Consider the following 23,132-nt stretch of genomic DNA (forward strand, 5'->3'; position numbering starts at 1 on the left):
TAGCAAATATTAAAAAATACCACATTAAAAAATCACAAATGTCAATGTTGGTGTTTTTAAAAAGCAAATGAAATTAAAAGAGCACTGAAAATTTTTATTATTAAAATTCATGTCAATTATACACTATATAATGGCAAATATATGTATATATACACTGATGTTTCACTTGTTGAGATTATATTCTGGAAAGTTTATATAAAGATGTTTCTGCCATTTTCCAAACAACTGAATTTAATGACAAGAATCTAGATGGCACAGACTACTACATTCCCAGGCTATTTGCTACATGCATTGTTGTACATGAAGACTACAACTGATCAAAACATCACAATGACATCAACAACTGATTCTGTGATTTGTGACAATTAGTGTAACCCTCAAAATAAATTCATAGACTATAAAACTCAGAGATTGCAATGGAGGGAGAAAATGGCATTATTTCCAAAAAAAAAATATGTTAGAACAGAGGGACATCTGTGTTGCAATAAAAATGCAATTCTATCCTTCACTCAAAACATAGCACCTCATTTTCATATAATGCTCTATATAAAAATTATTAGTAAATATTACTACAACATAAAATAAAATATAATGCATTAAAAAAATAGTTCTAAGCCATCCTCATAAACAATGAGGCCCTAGGTTATTCAGTGAGACCCTCTCTCAAAATAAAATACAAAAAAATAAAAAGAAAGCTGGTAATGTGGCTTAGTGGCTAAGGACCTCTGAATTTAACTTCTGCCCTCTCCCAAAAATGCTATTGTACACTTCATTTACACAATATAAGAATTCATTTTTATATAGTAAATATTGAGTATATAAATTATGAATAAATAATACTAAAATATGAAAGAAAACATAAAGAATTCAAAAGTTATTGTAAGAAAGAGAGATAAGGTTCATGTGGTGGGACAAACCTGAATATCCAGTATTCTGGAGCCAAAGACAGGAGGATCATAATTATGAGGATAATCCCAGCAAATGAGCAAAATATTTTCATAAAATAAAATTTATAAAAGGTTAAAAAAGCTTGAGGATATAGCTCAGAAATAGGACACCCTGGTTTCAATTTTCATATCACAAAAGAGGAAAAAAAACAACAACAACACAAATTAGACAGTTATTTCTTTGCAAAATTACATAAAATATTTTTAAATTTATAGTTTTATAATATTAAAATAAAATTCTCCTCATCAAATACCATTAAGGAGTGCAAGGTGAAATGACAGAGTGAAAGAAACTAATTTCCTCACATATAATTAAACAACCTATGTGTTGAGGAAAAAATATTGCAAAGAAAAAGCATGCAAGAAACTTGAACATATAATTTATATGAGATATCTAATTGTTCAATAATTCTAAAAAACTCAAAATTAGATAATGTAAAATAACATCACAGTATACACCACATTAAAAACTATTGACAAAGATGTGGAATGAATTAATTATCATGTAGGAAAGATGGAGTTTTAGGTTTTGCTATCCACATGTGCAAACTGTTTTTCTATTGAAGATACCTGATACACTTCCACAAGCAACAGACTAAAATTATAGCACATTTATAGATATGTATACAGCAGTATTTTTCCAAAAAGTTTAAAGATAACATCTTGATTAAAGAGGAAGTACATTTAGAAAGAGATAAATAATAAACTGTGGAAAATAATGGTTTCTAGAAGAAGAAACAAATTTTTTATCACATTAAATCCAGAAGGGGGGGACTATACAACACCAAGTATGGCTTGAGTTGTGGCTCAGAGGCAGAGTGCTTGCCTTGTACATGTGTGGTACTGGATTTGATCCTCAGAAATACATCAAAATAAATAAATAAAATAAACATATTGTGTTTCAAAAAATAACACCATATAAGTTTTTTTTAATGTCATATGAATGTCATATTTCATAGGAAACATATTTAAATAGAAAATATGTGAAATTTGAGAATATAAAAAATGCATAGAATCACATAAAACTCTCATTTTAACACCATGTGTGTAGATGACAAAACTCATCATTATAAAGATGACCATTACCCCCAAATTAATTTATAATAATACTAATAATACCCTACCAAAATTTCAAAATGGTTTACTTCTAATTAAAGAAGAGACAAAAGAAAAAATTTCTAAATTTCTTCAGAACTCTGCTCATAAAAGAAAAAGCAGCAGCTCTCATGTGCAAATCTTTCAAGATCACAAAGAAGTGGCTTCACATTAATGTGTGAGTATTTCCTTAGGCTAAAATCCACAACAGGAGTGAAGAAAAAGGGGTAAAAATCAAAGGTTCATGTTTATTTCTAGAATAGATTCTTAAAAACTTGAATCAGAAATTTAGTTTACCAGCAAAGTTTAAGGCCTTCTAAAGATGTGTACAGCTCTTAGAATGGCTACTCTCAGGGCTTAGGGTTATGACTCACAGTTCTAGTCCTTTTCTAGAAGGCATGAGGCACTGGGTTAAATGCTTAGCATCACAAAAAATAAAATAAAATAAAGGTATTGTGTACAATTGCAACTAAAAATCAAATGTCAAAGAAAAACAAGAGTGGTTACTGTCAAAAAGTTGAATGATAACTAATATTCCAATTATATGGTTATGGAAGAAAAAATAAAGACTTTCACACTGAACTAGAATATAAATTTAATAACTCACATTTTTAAAAAAAATCATGAGATCTCTTTAAAAGCTAACACAGTAAAAATAATTCTGGTTGTATTTTCACTGGAACTGGAATCAACATGTCAAATAATGGCTACATTGTAATCTTCATTGTAGCAGTATTCACAAAAGCCAAAACATGGGGTGGGGAGAAACTTAAGTGCATTTTTAGATTAAGGATACACCAGGAGATTCAGAAGATTCTTTCTAGCCACAATGCACTCAGGCTGTTTTAAAACTTATACCTCTCTAACAGAATAGGACCCAAGTACTGAGTCTGACCTTGAACTTGTGCCTTAGAGATCTTACATGTGTCAGGTGTGAGATACTAATATCTGGCTGTTTTGAAACACAGGACCAGAAAAAAAATCAGAGAGGGCATGATATCCCCATGACATAAAATCCACAAGAAGGACTCTCAGCCCAAAGACATTCTGACAAGGTGTCTGTCCTGGAAAAGACAAAGAACACACATATACAAATTTTTATGAAAGTCTAGTGATTCTCCTCTACTCATGTGAAATGCTCAGAAACAAAAAAACAAATGTTTTGCTTTTTATTTTTCTGTGGTTCTGAAGATTTAACAAAGGGACATGTTAAATCTGAGCTATATCCCCAGCCCTTGTTTTAAAATTGTGAGATAAGTCTACCTAACTTGCCTGCAGTCTACCTAAATTCTTGAAGTTGACCGTAAAATTGCAATCTTCCTGCCTTTTCCACCTGAGTCTCTGGGAGTACAGTTATGTGGCACTGAACCCAGACAGAAAACAAATCTTATAAAAAAGGTCCATCAAATTCTTCATAAAAATTAAAAAATACTGTGCCCATTAGAACTGTAGTATGAGGGAAAAAAAAGTGAGTACTGTTGGGCGGAGATATTGTCATTAGGAATCTGGACAGGAAGATGGAATTTATGAATTTACTGACAGATTTAGAATATTCAGGGGGAACCATGCAGAATGACACACACCTTTAATCACAGCAACTCTGGAGACTAAGTCACAAGTTCAACGCCAGTCTCAGCATCTGTCTAAAAATAAAATAAAAAGTACCAGGGATGTAGCTAAGTGATATAGAATCTCTGGATTTAATCTACAGTACCACTACCCTCACAGAAAAGAAAGACTAGCAAGATTGAGAGGAAGGAATAACTGAGACTCCTCCAGATCACTACCACACTCATGCAAGAAGACAACACATGGAGTTTTGATTCTGGTGACTCTGCTCACTCCAGCACACAATCTTGAAAGGTGCTAAAATGCTGCACTTTCAGAAAGAAGTTCAGGTAAGGATGGAAGATACTCTGCAGGAATAGGACAGGACTCCCAAAGTCCCCATCACTGACACATGCCCAAAATTACTGGCCACTAAAGACTCAGAGATAACCTAACCTAGATGAAGACCATGGCCTGCAGATGCTAGAGACTTCCCAGAGGTACCAGTCCACAGTTGCCAGTTCCTATGAGAGTACAGCCAATTTCATGAAGCCTTGCCCACCAGTGTCAGGGTACCAGAGCACACCCACCACTTACTAGTTTTTGAGGGGCCCAATGTTCTGTCAGTAAATATTCCAGCACATGAACAAGGGAAAAAATCAGATCCACTGAACATAAAGAGGAATCTTAGAAAGGGAAAAAAATGCTGGCAATCTCTAGAGAAAAAAAGCCACACCAGATGGCCAAAGCCTGCCTCTCATCATTGGCCATGTGCTATATTTGATATAGCACACCTAAGAGGACAGCACTTATATTTTCACTCTCTCATGCTAATCCTAGTGAGTTTTCTGTTTTAGTGACATGTCATCAAATGCTGAAAAGAATTTGGTTAGAAGGACAGATTCTTGGTTGTAGGTTTTTTCTTTTTTTTTTTTTCAGTTGCTGGGAACTGAAATACGGAGCCTCAGGCTGCAACTGGCTTAAGTTAAGGTTTCCTGGTAGTAGTGAGACCCAACCTACCCAAAAGAACATTTGCATTTAACCTCTCACATAAGGTCTTTTTAATCTGTGATTATATAAATCTGTATATTATTTTGGATGGAAATAATAAAATAACAATAATGAAAAATTTTATTTAACTTTCTTGCTTTCTCTTCTTCTGAAGAAGCATTGAAAATTTAACTGGAATGCAATCCTTTAAGGCAGGAAGCACAATGATAAGAATACATCAGACACAAATGTAGGCATTATTTTTACTATTCACAAAATAAATAAATAGTAAAAAATTGATTTTAATGGCATAAATATTTTAATATGGGAATATTAAAATTATGTGAAAAATAAAATATTATTTTAAAAGTATATGCATTGTTGAAACTGTGCCCTCAAAACCAATATTTCAAGCCCCCAGAATATCACAGCTCATAAAACCACATTCCGGATTTCAGAGCTATAATTTTTCTGACCTCAAAAAAATAAAGGTCCTGACTGCTTCTCTTTTATTTTAGGTGGGGGTTGTATTATTATTATTTTTTTTTTACCAATACTTCTTCTCAAGTCCAAAAAATATGAGAGATAATGCCATGGATAAGAGCAGGAAGGTCTAACTGGAGAGTTTTCAAAAGTAGACTATTTCCCACCAAATGCTGGCAATTGACCCTTTCATTTAAGATATCAGACAGAAGCAAAAGAAGATGAAGTTCCAGAAAGTGGTGCCCATGTCTTCACATATAACCACAACTTTGAGTCTATTATTTTAAAGCATCAAAGGTAAACTCCTTATTTCATAATTGACTTTAGAACTAATTACTACTACTCTATGACAATTTTTTTTCCTTCCATGATTAAAGACACTTTAATTATTAAGCAGGTATCACCACATATGGTGACACATGTGTAAAACCTCAGTGGCTCCAGAGGCTGAGCAAAGAGAAACACAACTTCAAAATGACTCTCAGAAACATAATGAGGCCCTAAACAACTTTGTTGAGACTTTGTCTCTAAATATTAAAAAATGCTGGGGATGTAACTGAGTAGTAAAGCACCCCTGGGTTTATTCCCTGGTACCAAAAAATAAATAAATAATAAATTTAAAAAATTGTATCTAATTTGAAAGCCCAAATACCTCTACCACACATACAAATTTCCCTATTATTTTAGGCCTTGATTAATGATAAATATTCAAAACAGTGATATATATATATATATATATATATATATATATATATATATATATTATATATATCTATGTATTATATATGTATGGTATATGCATACATTATGTATGGTGTATATATATATATATGTGTGTGTGTGTGTGTGTGTGTATGTATAATATATGTATATGTATTATATATGTATATTATATAATATAAATATATTTTGTTTATATAATAGCATGTGTATACTATAGTATATAGAAAACATATATTAAACATAGTATATATATATATACATATACTATCCATAGTATATATTTAATATGCATGTAAACACACACAGTATATATGTATATATATTATATATTATAGATATCTCTTTATGCCTCTAAGTAGAGAACTCTAATTGGGAACATAGTGTGGTGAGCCATTCCTATAGACCGTGGCCGCCATTAGAAGATGGCGCCGGCTTCCACTGTGGCCTGTGATAAACAACTCCTTTTTTGGAGAGTTGGCACGTAATCCCTTATCACCCTATGAGAAAGCTCCACGTGGCAGCTTTGCATTGGGGCTTGAGATGCTTTATTAAGGCTGGGAGGGGCATCCGAGAGGGAGAAGAAGAAATATCAAGGACCTGAATAAACTGCTGAAAGAAGATTCCTGAGTTGCGTCTTCCTTGCGGGCAAGGGGTCGCGACAAGTGGTGCCGAGACCCGGGAACCAGAACTTTCAGCAGTCAGGGGTGGTGCACCGGTTAGTCCCAGGTAAGTGGGATCCGCGACCAAAGCAGGGCAGCTCCTCTGTAAACACAGAGAGAGCCTTACATTTTATTGCAGCTGCACTGTGTACTTTCGCTTTTGTTTTTTGTGCTTCCTTTGTTGTTGTGTCATGGGTGCCGCATCTTCAAGTCCGCTTCTCCTGGCCCTAGATGGCCTGTTACGTTCCAAGGGCCTGGAAGTGAAACATAGTACTTTACAGAGATTTTTACAGAAGATAGATATCACTGCACCGTGGTTTGCATTTTCGGGCAGCCTTACTGTACCTAGTTGGGATAAATTAGGCAAAGATCTTGACTTTGCTTCTGAGCAGGGCATATTAGAGGGTGGGGTGATACCCCTTTGGAAAATGGTCCGTAGTTGCCTTACAGATGGTAAATGCCAAGAAGCTGTGAGTGAGGGTCAGGCCGTTCTTGAACAACTACATGAGGAAAAATCTGAAGGATCACATAGTGAAGTGGCAGAGAGTATCAAAAGTAACAGTAGTGAGAAGGCAAAAGAGCCTGAAGATAAAAATAGGAGAAGGCTCTACCCAGACTTGACCGAATTCAGAACGCCTGAGAACACAAGCGACTCAGAGAGTTCTGAGGACCTTGATATATTGTTGCAACAACTACATAAGATAAAAATGAAAAAGAAGAAAAAGGAGACACAAGGCGCGCATGCCTACTGTAAGAAGGGGGAGGGATCTAATATTGGTCAACAGAATTCTGAGGAGGAGGAGGTTGAAAATTTAGAAGAAGATATGATGCCTGTTGCCCCACCCCCGTATGTGGGGGGGAGCCAAGGTTCCGGGAGATCTTTTCATGCGCAAGTTTGGAGGACAGTTAATACAGATATGGGACTTGCGTACCCGGTGTTTCAGGACAATAATAGAGGAAGATATCATGAGCCTTTAGACTTTAAGATAATTAAAACCTTGGCAGAATCCATCCGCACTTATGGCATAGATGCCGCTTTCACTCTCACTCAGGTGGAGGGACTTACTAGATTTTGCATGACTCCCTCAGATTGGGCTAGTCTAGTCCGCGCTTGTGTTTCCCCAGGGAAATATTAGGAGTCCAAAGTTGGCTGTTTAATGTTTCTGGCACTACCCAAGACTGGGAGCGAGGTAGGAGGCTTAAAATTTTTGCAAATAATTCACAATTATCTAATGCTACATTACCCTCCGCAGCAGTCTGTCTCCAATCTCCGTTCCTGTTTATTTTGGCTAATGTTACATTACAGGGGATGCTTAATTGTTCTAATGTTACTTGCTACTTGTCTGAGTGTTGGAATGGCTCCTGGACTATGGCAGTGATTATGAAAATTCCAACCTTTGTCCCGATCCCGGTTACTGCAGATCCAGAATCCTTTCCTATTGTTGAACTGATTAGAGCCCGTAGAGATTTTGGAATTACGGCAGCTATAGTGACAGCTGTGGCGGTATCTGCTGCTGCAGCAGTTACAGCTGGAGTAGCCATGGCCAGCCAAGTACAAACTGCTGCCACTATTAATCAGGTTATTCAACAAACATCCACCATACTTGAATCTCAAAGTAGAATTAATCAACACATTTTATCTGGGATTTTGGCTGCTAATCAAAGGATAGATCTGCTTCAAGCTCAAGTTGAGGAACTGTCTGACCTAGTACATTTGGGTTGTATTGATCAACGTGCACATTTATGTATAACCTCTGTCAGATTTAATGATTCCAGAAATGCCTCCCGCATCATCGGGGAGTATCTATCCAGAACCTGGTCCATGGAAGCAGAAAACTTGATCCAGTCTCAACTAACTCAGATTGCTGTTTTGAACAGTACCCGTGTCGAACCAGTGACTTTGGGTCAATTCACCAGTTGGCTATCCTCTGCTTTTTCCTTCTTTAAGGAATGGGTGGGAGTGGGCATTTTTGGCGCTATGTGTTGCTTCGGTGTTGTGTTTTGTTTGTGGCTTCTCTGTCGCCTTAAAACTCGCCATGCGCAAGAGAAGGCTATGATCGTACAGGCTCTTGCGGCCTTGGAAAATGGCATTTCTCCACAAATCTGGCTTGCACATCTTAAACAGTGATTTCTGGGCATGGCCATTGCACCCCAAGTTAGTTTCACATTGCACTGGGATTGGCATGTCCTCTTCTTTATGCTCTCCCGGTACTGAATAGCCCTTGCACTCTGCAGGTCTTGTTACCATTGCACGCAGATGGGTTTCAGGACTGGTCTTTCTTCTCGGCTACAGACTCTTTACCTTCCTCTGGGGCTTAGGGATTGTGTTGCCAACTTAAATTTTGTTATTATTACCAGGCTACCTGTGTTATCCTACTTCTCGCCGTCGTCACGATGCAGGATGCGAGGCAAGGCACTGCACTTGAGTGATCCCTCAACGGACCTCAAGGAAAGCATGTCCTATTGCATGCGGGTTTGACGTCCACGCCCCGCCCTACGAAAAAAGGCGTCGGCTGATATGGGATCAGGTCTGGGGAAGGCGCCTCCTTAGGACTGAACCATACATTGCAGCCACTTCTGCACAGTGGGATAGGACCTCTACTTTCGCCTGCATTGTTTTATAAAACAGAAGGGGGAACTGTGGTGAGCCGTTCCTATAGACCGTGGCCGCCATTAGAAGATGGCGCCGGCTTCCACTGTGGCCTGTGATAAACAACTCCTTTTTTGGAGAGTTGGCACGTAATCCCTTATCACCCTATGAGAAAGCTCCACGTGGCAGCTTTGCATTGGGGCTTGAGATGCTTTATTAAGGCTGGGAGGGGCATCCGAGAGGGAGAAGAAGAAATATCAAGGACCTGAATAAACTGCTGAAAGAAGATTCCTGAGTTGCGTCTTCCTTGCGGGCAAGGGGTCGCGACACTTAGACACACTCTTTTTATTCTTGTTTTATATATACTCGAGGCATCTCACATTTGTCTTGTTTCCTTGCAACACTGTCACATAGAAACACTACCTTTTAAAAAGTGGAAGTGGAAGCTTTATGCAGTGATTATTTTTTCTTACTAACCTTTTAACTGTACTTTCCTGCTTTTTTTTTAACATCATCTCCAAATACTTATTTTTGACCTCAATATTGCTGAGGCCTTCTGATTTCTCTATTACTTTAGCAGGTAATTTTCAATTATTCCATGACCATCAAGAGAGAAGAAAATAAAAAGAATAAAAAGGTAAACATACCCTCCAACACTTTGCCAGTACAGTCTCTAATACAACTGGCAAAGAGTTTTGAACTCTTCAGAGAATGCAACCTGAGTAGACCTTGGAGTGTCCATGTCCACAGATCTGATGACTATTCACTAGCTGAATATTAGAGATAAATGGGTAAGACACAGTGGACCTCAGATTTGATTTCTTATTTCTGTCCTGGAGGTTTGTCAAAGAGCATCTTTGGAGAAGTCCAGGAACAATTTGTCTGTCCTATGGACATGTATGAGAGACTTTAATAACGGTCATCATATAATTACCTTTTAGTCTTCTAATACTGACAGGTAGTCAAGCATAAAGGGACAAAAGACAGAAAAAAATTAGAATATTTAACATATAAACTGGAGTGGACTGCCAGAAAGAAGGGGTAGTAGTAATTGTTCTGTGAAAGAATGGGCACATGACATGTGTGAAATCAATTTTATCATACTTGGGATTAGGTTATTTAGAGGAAACTTATGGAGAAAGTGCACACAGAGGACTGGGATGATCAGATACTATTGGGATAGTCACGTATTGTATTCCCTGAGAAAAACACCCTAAGATGTTAGTGTGTGGGTATTTTATTAGCAACTGCTTTTGAAAAAGTGTATCAGTCAACTTACATGTCACTGTTACCAAAATACCTGATAAGAACAACTTAGAGAAAAAGGTTATTTTAGGCTCACTGTTTCAGAGGTCTCAGACCACAGATGCTCTGAGCCCAAGGTGAGGCAGAACATCATCACAGAAGGGCTCTGCAGAGGAAGCCTCTCAGTTCATAACATACTCAGGAAGCAGAGAGTGAGAAGAAAGAGGAAAGGGAGGAGAGGTTTGCAGGGTAGTTGAACCCTTATAGAACACAATCCTAGTGATCTACCTCCTCTGGCCATGCCCCACCTGCCTACAGTTACCACTCAGTGCATTCAAATTAGGTGGACTGATGTGGTCACAGCAATAATAATCTAATCATTTCATCTCTGAATAGTCCTGCATTACTGCAGGAGCTTTTGGGGATAACTCATCTACAAATCATAATTAAAAGAGAAGAAAAAATGATTAGAAAGAAAGAGGAATTGGACTTTGGTACTGTTTGATTTCTATCATTAGTTTCTTTCTAACTTGCTTTTGAGATCTCTGCCTTTTGAGTTGCCATAAGCTTTAACTCTGTCCTGCCTGATGTCCAAATATCTTATCCCTATGACCAGGTGCCCCTTTCTCAGGAATTGTATTTGAACTGGCAGATGCTGTTGGATTTCTGTCTAATGTATCTACTCCTGCCAGTAAATCCCCTCTCTAAGAGGGCCTTTATGTTTGTCAGGGGAAACTCATGAGTAAATAAAACATAAAAATGCATGAAACAGGAGAGATTCATTACTAACCAGTCCCAGAGAGTTCAGGGGTGCTGTCCCAGGAGGGGTTAGACTCTTCAGCAAGGTCATTTCCTGAAGAGATGTGACACTAAAGTTTCTGCCAGCAACATCCTCAGTGGCTATTGGAATAAATCCTCAAGTCCTCAAGGGGACTCTGTGTCATATCACCTTGTCCACTACAGTGTACCAAGCTTATCATTCAGATCTACTTTTTCATAGATTCTGGGAGCTGCTCCTCTGAGATATTGGAGAGTCTCTTTTGATGGAAAACTTAGGAGAGAAGGTTAGTAGAACAAATTACTGCCCCAATGCTTCAGATGCTCTTAAAGAAGCAACTTATGCCATCCCTTTGCCTATACCTACCCCCTCTCCTAATATCAGTGGCTTGCTGAGTGGCATGGCCTTCACCCTCATTTTTGAGAAGTCTGAGCCCCTGGTACCAAGTTCTTCTTAGGTGATAGCTTTTGTACTTGATATTTTACTGTCAAAACTATATAGTGGTATACCAAGGAGACTCAGGAGGATAATCAGGATGCAAAATACATTCGTCTCTGACCCTGATTATAAGCACATTCCTATCTCCTTCTGTGTTGATTTTTTTCAGTCACATCTACCAGAATGATTCCTTGTCTTGCCACCTAGTCTCTTGAAGTGAGACTCCTACAGTGCAAATTAGCTTGTTACTCAGTGGTTCCCTTGCTGCATCCACTGAAGAAGCACTATTGCTTTGCAAAAGAAGGTATCTAATACCACAGAATCCAGATGTGTGAGGAGGAGAAGCCTAAGTGAGCGATTGTTACTAAGGCCAAACTGCTTCCTGCTCTTGGTTCCTAGACACATGAAATATACTTAATGAGGACACGTCACCATATTCAGGCTGCTGACTTAAAGCATACCTGCATTCTGGAGAATGATGGTAGTTGAATGGGTGCTATAAGCAGGTCAAGTAATTTTGTCTATTTGTCTATTTGTGTAGTACCTGTTCTGTGGTCACTGCTTTTTGGTGGAAACCATTGCAATAGGTGATAGGAAATCATCACTCTCCCATATGTCCATTCTAATATCTCTTTTGGCTATTTGTCTAGTTGTTTAGTGCCTCTCCTGTGGTCACTGCTTTTTGGTAGAGATCATTACAATAGGGTAATAGAAAATCATCAAACTCCCCTATGTCCATTATAATGTCTCATTTTTGGACTCAGTCTTTATTTTGTCTTGAATAACTGGCCAAGCTTCTCTCTATTGCCCATGAGTTTACCATATATTTTAACCTCACATACACCTGAGGAGTTCTATAGTGTAGTGATTGTCCATTAGTATCTGACACCTACATATTGAACCAACACATTAATGAACCAAGCTTGCTTTTTTTTTCTTCCTCCTCCATTATCAGGTCATATCCTGCTGTCACATGTGGCCTAATGTGAACTGAGAGTTACAGCAGTGGTGGATAACCTCCACAGGTTCCTGCCAGCAACATCCTCTGGACTACTTGATTGTGTGGCTTGATTTTTGCCTTCTGGCCATTCTTAAGCTCAGTCTTGGCAGCAATCTTTCCATATTATAACAGAATGTTAGTATCAAAACTCATCTTGGGATTTGGGAAGTTCTGGATAGATGGACATTGTTTCTTTCAGGGTTCATCTCCCAAGTATACTCTGGGAATTGTTTTATTAATTGCTCAAAAATTCTCCATCAAAGATGGTCCTGTTACTTTTAGAGGTCTGTGCTATGATTCTGCAATTGAAATCTGCAATAAACTTCACATAATAAATTTTCCACCTATTCATACCATCTAACATAATAACATTTTCTGGGTTTTATGGACCAATTGGAAGAGCTGCTTTTACTACAGCCTAAAATAACTTCAGAATCCTTTATTGTTCCATACATACAGAAAGCTGGCAGCATATCCTGTTTTCTGGTACATGGTTTGCAACAGTGTTTCCAGGTGGTCTCCAAAACACAAACAGACTAGCAGGCATTGTGCTTCTTCCTCTTACAGTGGGAGTGGCAACATACCAGGAAGAGAGGTGCTAGAATATCCTGAACCACTTGACCTTTAAAATTTTGCTGAAGAGGTAAGCCTTTGAATCTCCATGGAATTTATCTTTTACCCTGAGGCACATGTTTCCTTAGGTAAAACACTATGGTAATACATAGTTTTGGTAGAAGTTTACTATAGATTCTCTCAGACAACACTCATGAAAATAAATGAGAGGAAGCTGGGATAGGAAAATGGAGATGCTGTCCTTCAATACAGCCTAAAAAAGACCTCAGAAAACTCTATGGTGGAGGGACTCTGAAATCAAAGACACTCCTGTACTGACTGGTTATGAGATGGAGGCTGCTTCAAGCAGGTGATATTCTCTTGGACAATCTTCAGCTGAATGCTGTCTGCTGAGAGAACTCAGGCAGGCACCTGGGAAGCATTTTTTTAATTTTTTGAAAGAGGATTTGCGCAGCACATGATGGTGTCCACCACAAGCCATTATTGCCTCCTTCAAATTGCTCACCTTTACATTATCTTCTATCATCTATATAATCCAAATAGTGGAAACAGCACTCTGCCTAGGATTCTCTCCCTAGAATTCAAATACCATTTACCTCCAAGCAGCATCAACACTCCTTTCTCTCCTTTATTTATGCTTCTTAGCACAAAGCCTTCAACCTGCCTCTTTCCATGTCTTACTCCTCTGTAGACTGTGGATTTTATAAAGATGGCAACTTTTTCTGCTTTCTGCTTGATTTTCATTTTTTATTGATTTTTTAAATACCTGACAGCTGAATGCATCACAATTCTTATTACACATATACAGCACATTTTTTAATCTCTGGTTGTGTATAGAGTCTGTTGACACCAAAATTCATGCTTCATACATGTACTTTGGATAATGATGTCTATCACATTCCACCATCCTTGCTAATCCCCTGCCCACTCCCTTTCCTTCCCACCCCTCTTCCCTATCTAGAATTCATGTATTTCTTCCATGCTCCTCCTCCCTCCCCCACTATGAGTCAGCCTCCTTAAATCAGAGAAAACATTTGGCACTTGCTTTTTGGGGATTGGCTAACTTGACTTAGCATTATCTTCTCCAACTGCATCCATTTACCTGCAAATGCCATGATTTTATTCTCTTTTATTGCTGAATAAAATTACATTGTGAATATACATCACATTTTTTTTATCCAGTCATCCACTGAAGGGCATCTAGGTTGGCTCCACAGTTTAGCTATTGTGAATTGTGTTGCTATAAACATTGATGAGGCTGTGTCCCTGAGGTATGCTGTTTTTAAGTCCTTTGGGTATAGACTGAGGAGAGGGATAGAAACATCTGCCAGTCTCCAGTGAATATTCTGCAATCAAACAGTGCTATCATAAAATAATAATAGAGGTCTTTCTTAAAATTACTAGCAGACAGTACTTCATTAACTAACCCATACAATCAATTAGAGTCACTGGAGAGAGCATGATAGGACTTTGGGGTAACATAACCATTTTTCTCATTAAGTACTAACAATCCAGTCCTCATACTTTTCTGATATCATTATGTTCCCTACATTTCTTCCGTGCCCTATAACTATAATTCTAATAATTACACATCTGCTTATAGAAGCCTGTCTTTTAAGTTTAGCTATGGTATCACTTTGAACACCTTTACCTAGGAGTTTAGTTTCACTTTGCTACATAAGGACTTCCAGTTTTCCCAGGACCATTTGTTGAAAAGGCTGTCTTTTCTCCAATGTATGTTCTTGGTGCCGTTGTCTAGCATAAGATAACTGTATTTATGTGGGTTTGTCTCTGTTTTGTATTATGTACCATTGATCTACATGTCGATTTTGGTACCAACATCATGCTGTTTTTGTTACTATGGCTTTTTAGTATAGTTTAAGGTCTGGTATGGTGATGCATCCTGTATCACTCTTCTTACTAAGGCTTACTTTGGCTATTCTGGTTCTCTTATTTTTCCAAATAAATTTCATAAATGCTTTTTCTATTTCTATAAGGAATGACATAGGAATTTTAATTGGAATTGTATTGAATCTATATGGTGCTTTGGGGAGTGTGGCCATTTTGACAATATTAATTCCAGGAACATGGAAGATTGTTCCGTCTTTTAAGGTCGTCTTCAATTTCTTTCTTTAGTGTTCTATAGTTTACATTGTAGAGGTTTTTCACCTCTTTTGTTAAATTGATTACCAAGGCTTTATACCATTTTCTTTACCTCAGAAAGTATAAAAGAAAAGATAGCAGCTATGAAATGTGTGACGTTCACAGCACCATCTAACATTCATAAATAACAAAAAGCTACTATTCTCTTAAGCTCTATTTACTAAACCAGAATCAACTCTGTGAAGTCAAACATCAATCCTAAGAAATAATGACTTCTTATTTCACCAATTCTCTTATTATTTCTCTGCATTTCCCCCAATCTGCCCTTCAGGACAGAAGACCCACAAGCATTCAATGTTCAGCTTGTAACCTGCTTTTGCTAAGGAAGAACCTGACACCCAACTCCCAAACACAAACCTCCAAGAGATCTTCTGCAGCCTGTAGTGAGTCCCTAGAAAAGAGTCCAGGACCCGAGAAAGCATGACACTAAAGTATTCAGTGGAGTTTTCTGTATAGGGAACCAGGCTTCTCAGAAACATCAAACTGAAGCAGGATCAAAAAAGACTCATCCACACACAGCAACTGCTTTCTGCTCTCCATAAAGTTAAGAAACTGGTTCCTAAATGAAGAAACCTGGACAGAGACCATGGCAGCAGTGAGAGCACTGAACAGACTCAAGACAAGGAAAAACAAGGCTGGGAAGGTCCAGAAATGTCAAATTTTAAAGAGCATATCAATGCATCATGGAAACAGACAGAGTGAATCAAATGAAAACTGAACAAAATAGCCAAGTGTGTGGCACACCTATGATACCAGCAACTCAGGAGGCTGAGGAAGGAGGATTGCAAGTTCGAGGCCACCCTCAGCAATTTAGTGAGGCCCTGTCCCAAAATTTTAAAAAGTTAAAAATGGGCTAGAGATGTGACTCAGTGGATGAGTACCCCTGGTTTCAATCCCTGGCACCAAAAAAATAAAATAAATTAAAAAAAATCATTTCTAATTGGCTTTAATTTGAAAAGGTTCCAAAACTAGAGAAGAGATGGGAAAAATTGAGCTCACTGCCTTCATTCCTATTGATGGCAGTTGGCTCCCAGTGGACGGCAAGGGCAAGAGAACAGGGCACTCCACATATGGCAGTTATCTGTGTGTAGAAATGAGTGCAAAGCTGTTTTCACATTTAATTCAGATTTATTTTAAGTTTTGTACTTAAATTCTATTTATTTATTTATTTATTTTGTGTGTGTGTGTGTGTGTGTGTGTGTGTGGTGTTTGGAGGCAACCCAGGGCCTCTCCCATGCTAGGCAGGCCTCTGCCACCAAGTGCATCCGAGCCCCCTACAGTATTTCTTGTGTAGGTTTTGCTTTCTATCTATTCTCTGAAGAATCTTTCCTACTCCAAGATGACCTTATTTAGAAGTGTCCTGTTAACAGATCCAGGCATGTAAGGATTTTCCAGAGAGCCATCTGCTCAACTATGGTTAGGAACCTGTGCCCTTGGACTGTAGCACCTTCAGGGTAGTCCAGCTCATAATGCAGCCATCTTGCTACATATGCCCATGGGCTCACTTGAGAAGGGCATGTATCCTGCCATGAGGGGTGCTAAAGCCCCTGGGTGCCACCTGGGTCTGGCTTGTCTGCAGCTTTCTCCCCAACATCTTTACCATATTCATTCTCCTGCCATTTGCTCCATCAGTCACTGAAGAGGAGGCCCATAGTTCCACAGAACTGCAGATCTGCTGGCTCCTCCTCTCAGGATCTTGGTTTGAGATTAGATTTGATTCTCCACCCTGAGGTTTAGTCATACTTGGTACCTTTGCTCTCTATTCCTCTGTGACTCCTGCTTTCACTTTTTTATTTTTTGTGGTGATAGAGATGGAACCTATGGCCCCAGCCAAGCTAGATATGTGCTCTGTCACTAAGCCCCAGCCCCGGCCCTGGCCCTGTTCTGGATTTTGCATATGGCTTAGAATTCCAGTTTATCATTTATTTAGCTTAGAGTTTTGCATCTCTGAGCCCCCTTTCTCCTGATGAAGCATAGTTCTCAGTGAGGCCAGGGGTATTCCAGCCCCCCTCCCACCCAAAGGGACCTGGCAATACCTGGAGACACATATGCCTTTAAGAACTGGGGAGGGAGCAAGACCAGCAGCACCTTCCAGGTGGGGGCCAGGCACACTGCTTGACATCCTACAGTGTACAGGATGGCCTCCACTACACGAATGGCCTTGTCCCCAAAATACAACAATGCTGCAGTCAGGAAATCCTGCCAGAATTTCATTAGACATAATTATTATTACGATGATTTTTTTTTTTTTTTGTAATGGGGAGTGGACCTCGGTGCACTCCACCACTGAGCCACATCCAAGGCCCTTAATTAAATCTTATTTTGAGAAACGGTCTCATTAAGTTGTTCAGGCTGGCCTTGAACTTGTTATCCTCCTGACTTGGTCTCCCAAGTCTTTGGGATTTCAGAGATGTGCCAACATATGCTTAAAAGTTAATATTTTTAATGACAGTATACTCAACCTGAATTTTACCATTTCAACCATTTTCCAGTGTACACAATGTGTCAATAACATCACATTGTCACACAACCAAATTTCAGGGCTCTTTTCATCTTTCAAAACTCTGTCCTAATTAAAGACTAACTACCCTCCCTGCACCCCTAGCAAGCCACACTATTCTGTCTCTGAGTGTGAAGATGCTAGGGACCTCATGGGTGGAATCACATGGTAATTGCCCTTTTGAGGTCTGCTTTGGATGGTTAGCTTAATGTCCTTAGCATGTGTCTGCAGCATGTGATTAAGCCTGTCTCTATGGCAAGGCTGAACACACTGTACAAGTGCCACCTCTTCCTCCTCCATTCACCCTTCCACAGTCCCCTGGATTTAGGGAGTCTTTTCTCCAGCTGCCTTCAAGACTGTCTTTCTTTGGTGCCCAGCAGTCGTGACTGTGCTAAATGTGAGTGGCCTGCCCCTGTCCTGTCTGGAGTCTGCAGGCTCTGTGAAGCTGTGCTCTCCATGCTGGGAAACTCAAGCATGGTCCTTCATCTTTCCTTTGGCCTCTTTCTCCTCTTTACTCACCTGGTTTTCACCCACAGACCTTAAAAGCTCTGTTCTGCTTTTTTCCCCTCTGCTCCTTCTCTGTGTGAGCATGACATTTCTATTGCCCAGTCCTCTGGTTCTTGGCTCCTTCCCCCTGCTGTCTCCAGGTGGTTGCTGAGCCAACAAGAAGAGTCTCCATATCCAATTCAGGTGTCCTCTGTGGCCTTCCCACTCAGATATTTTCTTAATACCCCATAATTTCCACTGTTCTTCTGTAATTCCCCTTCTATTTGTAACATTGTCCACTTTTTCTGAAGGTCCTCTACAATATTACTCAGAGTTGTCTTTTTAAAAAATTACTTTTTAGTTATAGTTGGATACAATACCTTTATTTTATTTATTTATTTTTATATTGTGCTGAAGATCAAACCCAGGGCCTTGCACGTGCTAGGTGAGCACTCTACTGCTGAGACATAACCCTAACCTCCTCACAATTGTTCTTAACCCCCTCCCTGAATCCCGACCTGGGCCATTTATGGGTTTTACCCACCTATTTTCTCCCTGGCCATGCAGCAGCCTCTTCTCAGGTCAGGGATTATGATGGAAAGGAGAAAGACTTTGCTGTAGCTTTAGTGACACTCAGGTAATAGACACTTTCCAACCTTTGATAGTAGGGCCATGGTACCCTTGGCTGAAGCAAGAATCTGAGTGTCCACAGCAACTGGCTCCCATCTCCTGCTTCAGCAAGCTCTGTGCATCCACGTCTCAGGAACAGTGAATTTTCCAGTTCTTAGTCTCTCTTCCTACTGAATTGCCAATGTCTTGTACACACTGCAGGGCCCAATGAGCCCATGGTCATTGTCTCTATACTCTTGCTCACGCAAGACTTCCACACTCTAGGAGGCCTGAGCCTCCCACCTACAGTGCAGCACACCACTCTCACAATCAGAGAGCAGAGAGTGTGGCAGTCCTCTGCTTCTTCCAGCCAGTTCTTTGGCCTGAGTATTATGGCCAGAAAAAAGAGGATCTTGCTGTGAGCCCTACGAAAAATGCACTCACCACTCTCTACTCCAGCTAAAAGCCAAGGTCTGAAGCCATGAACTAAGATTTACAGTACTTGGGGTTGTTTCCTGGGACACACAGAGGTGCTAAGTGTCTGTCACATAAATTAGTAAACACACATTAAAACAGTTACAAGAGAAAGATTGCCCAACGCAATGGCCAAGCCTGTGATTCCAGTTGATCCAGAGACAGGAGAAACATAAGTTCAAGCCATGCCAGACAACTTAGCAAGACCTGTGTCAAAAATTAAAAATTTAAGAAAGGACTGGGGATGTCATTCAGTGGCAAAGTGCTAAAGGATCATTATTCCAAGATGCGCTTATAAATAATGAAGCTTTACAACTTACTCATTTAGCCATTTTTCCTGAAACTGAGAGAAGGATATTTTCTTGAGTGCAGCCCAGATGACCTCAGGCTGAATCACAAAGTTGTTTCTTGGAGGAGCCAGCTGCATACAGTAGTGCAGAACAGGATGGGTGCCCAGACAGTTGACAACCCTTACAGCCATGCACCTTTGTCACAGGTTGACCAAGTACTCTTGCCATCTGGAAAGGAACCAAGACCTAATGTGAGCTGTGGTTGTGTGAGTCCAACCTGTGGTCTGATGTCTTAGGAAGGAAGGGACATCCACTTTCACCCAACAGAAGGAGCATGTGGCACACCTGGACCAAGTCCCAGACCAGGAGACACAGGGTGGCAAGGGGGACAAGTTCCCTGGCACTGCACTGGAATGGGTCCCAGTGCAACAAGATGTCACAAATCCCAACAGACTACCACTGGAGTCATATCCACCCACATCAGCTGGGGAATTGGGACCCTCAGTTTGCAGCCAAGGAATTCACACAGGGCCTAGGATTTGAACCAGGCAGTCAGGTGATAGTAGAACTAAATGCAAAGCAAACATTTAAAAAAAAAAATGGGATTGAACCCAGGGACACTCTACCACTAAGCTATATACCCAATCTTTTTTATTTTGAGACCTGGCATCCCTAAGTTGCTGAGACTGTCCTTGAACTTATGATCCTCCTGCATCAACTTCCTGAGTTGCTGGGATTATAGGTGTGTGACACCAAGCCCAGCTACAAAGCCACTTTTTAAAAGGAACAACACATGGTGTGTGTCTCATAGGCACAGAAATAGATGCTTCTTCCTTCTCTCACACCCATGTACAGCTGTTTGTAGATTTCCTTACCACTATCTCTCTTTCATATAAGGTGCAGCAACTGCCTGGGTCTTTAGAACTTAGGAAACCCACACATGATAAGAGCTCAGGAAAGGCCACCAGATGTTACCCAAGCTCAAAACAAAAAGAAGAAGAGACCCTGATCCTCTGAGCACAGAAGCTCAGAAGATGTCTTGCCACCACATAAAAGACCAAGGCTGACCCAGCAGGAGAAGTGTGCTTCCAGAACTACCACACAGGTGGGACCTGTGGGTTCTTCAGCTTTCCTAGGCAACACCTGCTGGCAGGCCTGGGCCCCAGTGCTAAGGCATGCTGAGTGGGCATAGTAGGGTCCCCCCAGGAGCACTTCTATTATATACTTTATATTATTCATTTATTTTTCCAGATGGGGTTCCACTAAGTTGCCTAGGCTGGCCTAAGCACTTGGGTTAAAGCAACCCTCCTGCCTCAGTCTCCCAAGTAGCTGGGATGACAGTGCCGCCATGGTTCCTGGCTCTGTGAAGCTTTCTGTAGTCAGGGTATTAAGGAAAACACAGACTTTAACAACACTAGCAATGACACACATGCCAAGAAAGTGCGAGGACCAAGTGGTGACATGACTGTGGTTTTATTTTTCCACAATATGTGCTCAGCCTTTCTCTGATAAGCACTTATCTCAAAACCAGATAAAAATCATGATAAATGGCTATGAAACCTGACTAAAACAAGAAACCAAACCAAACCAACCAAACAAACAAAACCCTAAGATATCTCTCAGATGTGCCCAGGATGTGGTAGAGTTTGCTGTGTAAGACATCTGGGGAGCAGTCACTGGGGAAGTGGATGGAGCACCATGAGAACAGATCACCTTCCAACAAGCAGAGTCTAGCATCTTCCACCAGGAAAAGGAGGACAAGACCCCTTCTCAGTCTGCTTCTCACAGGGCAGCCTTCAGTCAGGGTGTCCCCACTTCTTTCTTCCAAAAATGATCCCATCTCTTTTTTTAAACACTCCCAAGGTGTTTCTTCACCTGAAACAGGGGGGGGGGGAAGAAGAGGTATGAGCCATGGAGTGCATTCCTTGGGGGCTGAAGAACCCCTGGGTAGGGGATCAAGGTCCTGATGCGCGGGAGCTCAGGGAGGGTCCCACTTCCCTCCCCTCCCTTCCTCCCAGGCAACTGAGATTCTGGGGCAGCAGAGACACATTGATCCTCAGTCCCAAACCCTGCAGTGAGGTGGGTCTGGGAAGCCCCTGGATGCTCATGAAAACTCAATGTCAAACTCAAAGAGAGAGCACCACCTCTGTCTCCAATACACAGTGTGGCTGAAGGGCTATGATGGGCTCTACCCTTTCTTTCAACTCTGCCTAGGCCTGGAAGTCTCAGGGGAACAATCAGAAGGAGGAACATGGGGGTGGGGATTTCCAAGTGGTGGTGCAGGAAAAGAAAGCATGGAAAGGTCTCCCTGCCCCTTCTGCACCTGCCCTACTTAGTCACAGGGTCTCAACTGAGCACAGTGGTGCAGAGGATGGTGCAGATACCCAGCCTCTAGTAGGCCAGGGGACTCTTCCCACTCACACCTGAACTGCTGGTGATTGGGGAGGCCTGATACCTTTTCCTCTTCAAGGTCCAGGCTGTGCCTGGTCTGTGCTTTCCCTTTGTAAATCATAGGTACTCGGACAACAGAATAAAACTGCTGGAACTGGGTGAAGAAGTTCTGCAGGTTGATGGGGTTCCAGGTCTGAAGGATGCTGAAGATGCATCCCAGCATGATCTTGGCTGCTATCTTCTTCCCCTTCACCAGCTCCTTCTTCATCTTATTAGTGTAGAGGTTCTGGAATTTCTCCAATGTTCAAGGAGGCTTCATGCAAATTATGTCATCATATTGATGCCAGTCTATGGGTGATAGCAAGAAAAATGTCACACTTAAGATCTCAAAACCCATCAGCCCAAGGCACCACCCCAGAAGACAGAAACACAGGGAGCAGCCAGGCAAAGTGGCATATGTCTACAATGCCAGTGGCTCAGGAGGCTGAGGCAGGAGAATCATAGGTTGGAGATCAACCTTAGCAACTTAAAGACCCCTTCAAAAAAATAAACAGAAACAGGGGAGTACAGCCAGAGGATGAAAGGAACAAGGAAAACAAGAGGACTCTGGTAAACTGAGGTGATCAGAACTCACTCCATGAGCTACCATGGGCAGGGCACACCCCTGCAGAGAGAAATCCCAGACAAGCCACAATGATGAACCAAGTCTCTGCTTAGCCATGCATTTCAGCAAGCTTGGTAAAAACTTTAAACATGACCACACACAGGTTAAATATTTATACCAAAACTACATCTCTCACTAGAAACTGAGTCCTGTTCTGATAAATGACTTCAGGGTACATACTGGGAACAGCAACACGCACCCCAAAGAGGATGATGTAGATACCCAGCAGACACAGAGCCACTAGCAGGTGCCCAGCACAGGGCAAAGGCTGAATTCAAGTCTGCTCTGAGGGCCAGCTGCAAAAGACACAATTATAGACCTAGAAAACCCAGTGATGTTAACTGTAAAATTTTTTTTTTAAAAAAGTGTTTAGCCAAGCACCACGGTGCATGGCTGAACTCCAGGCAAATTAGGAGGCTGAAGCAGGAGGATCAAAAGTTTGAGGGCAGCCTGGGCACCTTAGCAAAACCTGATTCAAAACTTAAA

The 23,132-nt window shown here is 40.5% G+C and overlaps 1 long non-coding RNA gene across 1 annotated transcript; it reads right to left on the minus strand.

Moving 5' to 3' along the window:
* Positions 1 to 6,529: 6,529 nt before the first annotated feature.
* Positions 6,530 to 22,540, minus strand: LOC114082164 (uncharacterized). Its single transcript, XR_011704798.1, has 4 exons — positions 22,047 to 22,540; positions 21,305 to 21,466; positions 19,622 to 19,819; positions 6,530 to 6,699 (listed from the first exon to the last, which is right to left on the minus strand). It is a non-coding gene; the product is annotated as an uncharacterized lncRNA (long non-coding RNA).
* Between the last annotated feature and the right edge of the window lie 592 nt (positions 22,541 to 23,132).

The sequence above is a fragment of the Marmota flaviventris genome, chromosome 16, assembly GCF_047511675.1.
Source record: "Marmota flaviventris isolate mMarFla1 chromosome 16, mMarFla1.hap1, whole genome shotgun sequence".
NCBI lineage: Eukaryota > Metazoa > Chordata > Mammalia > Rodentia > Sciuridae > Marmota > Marmota flaviventris.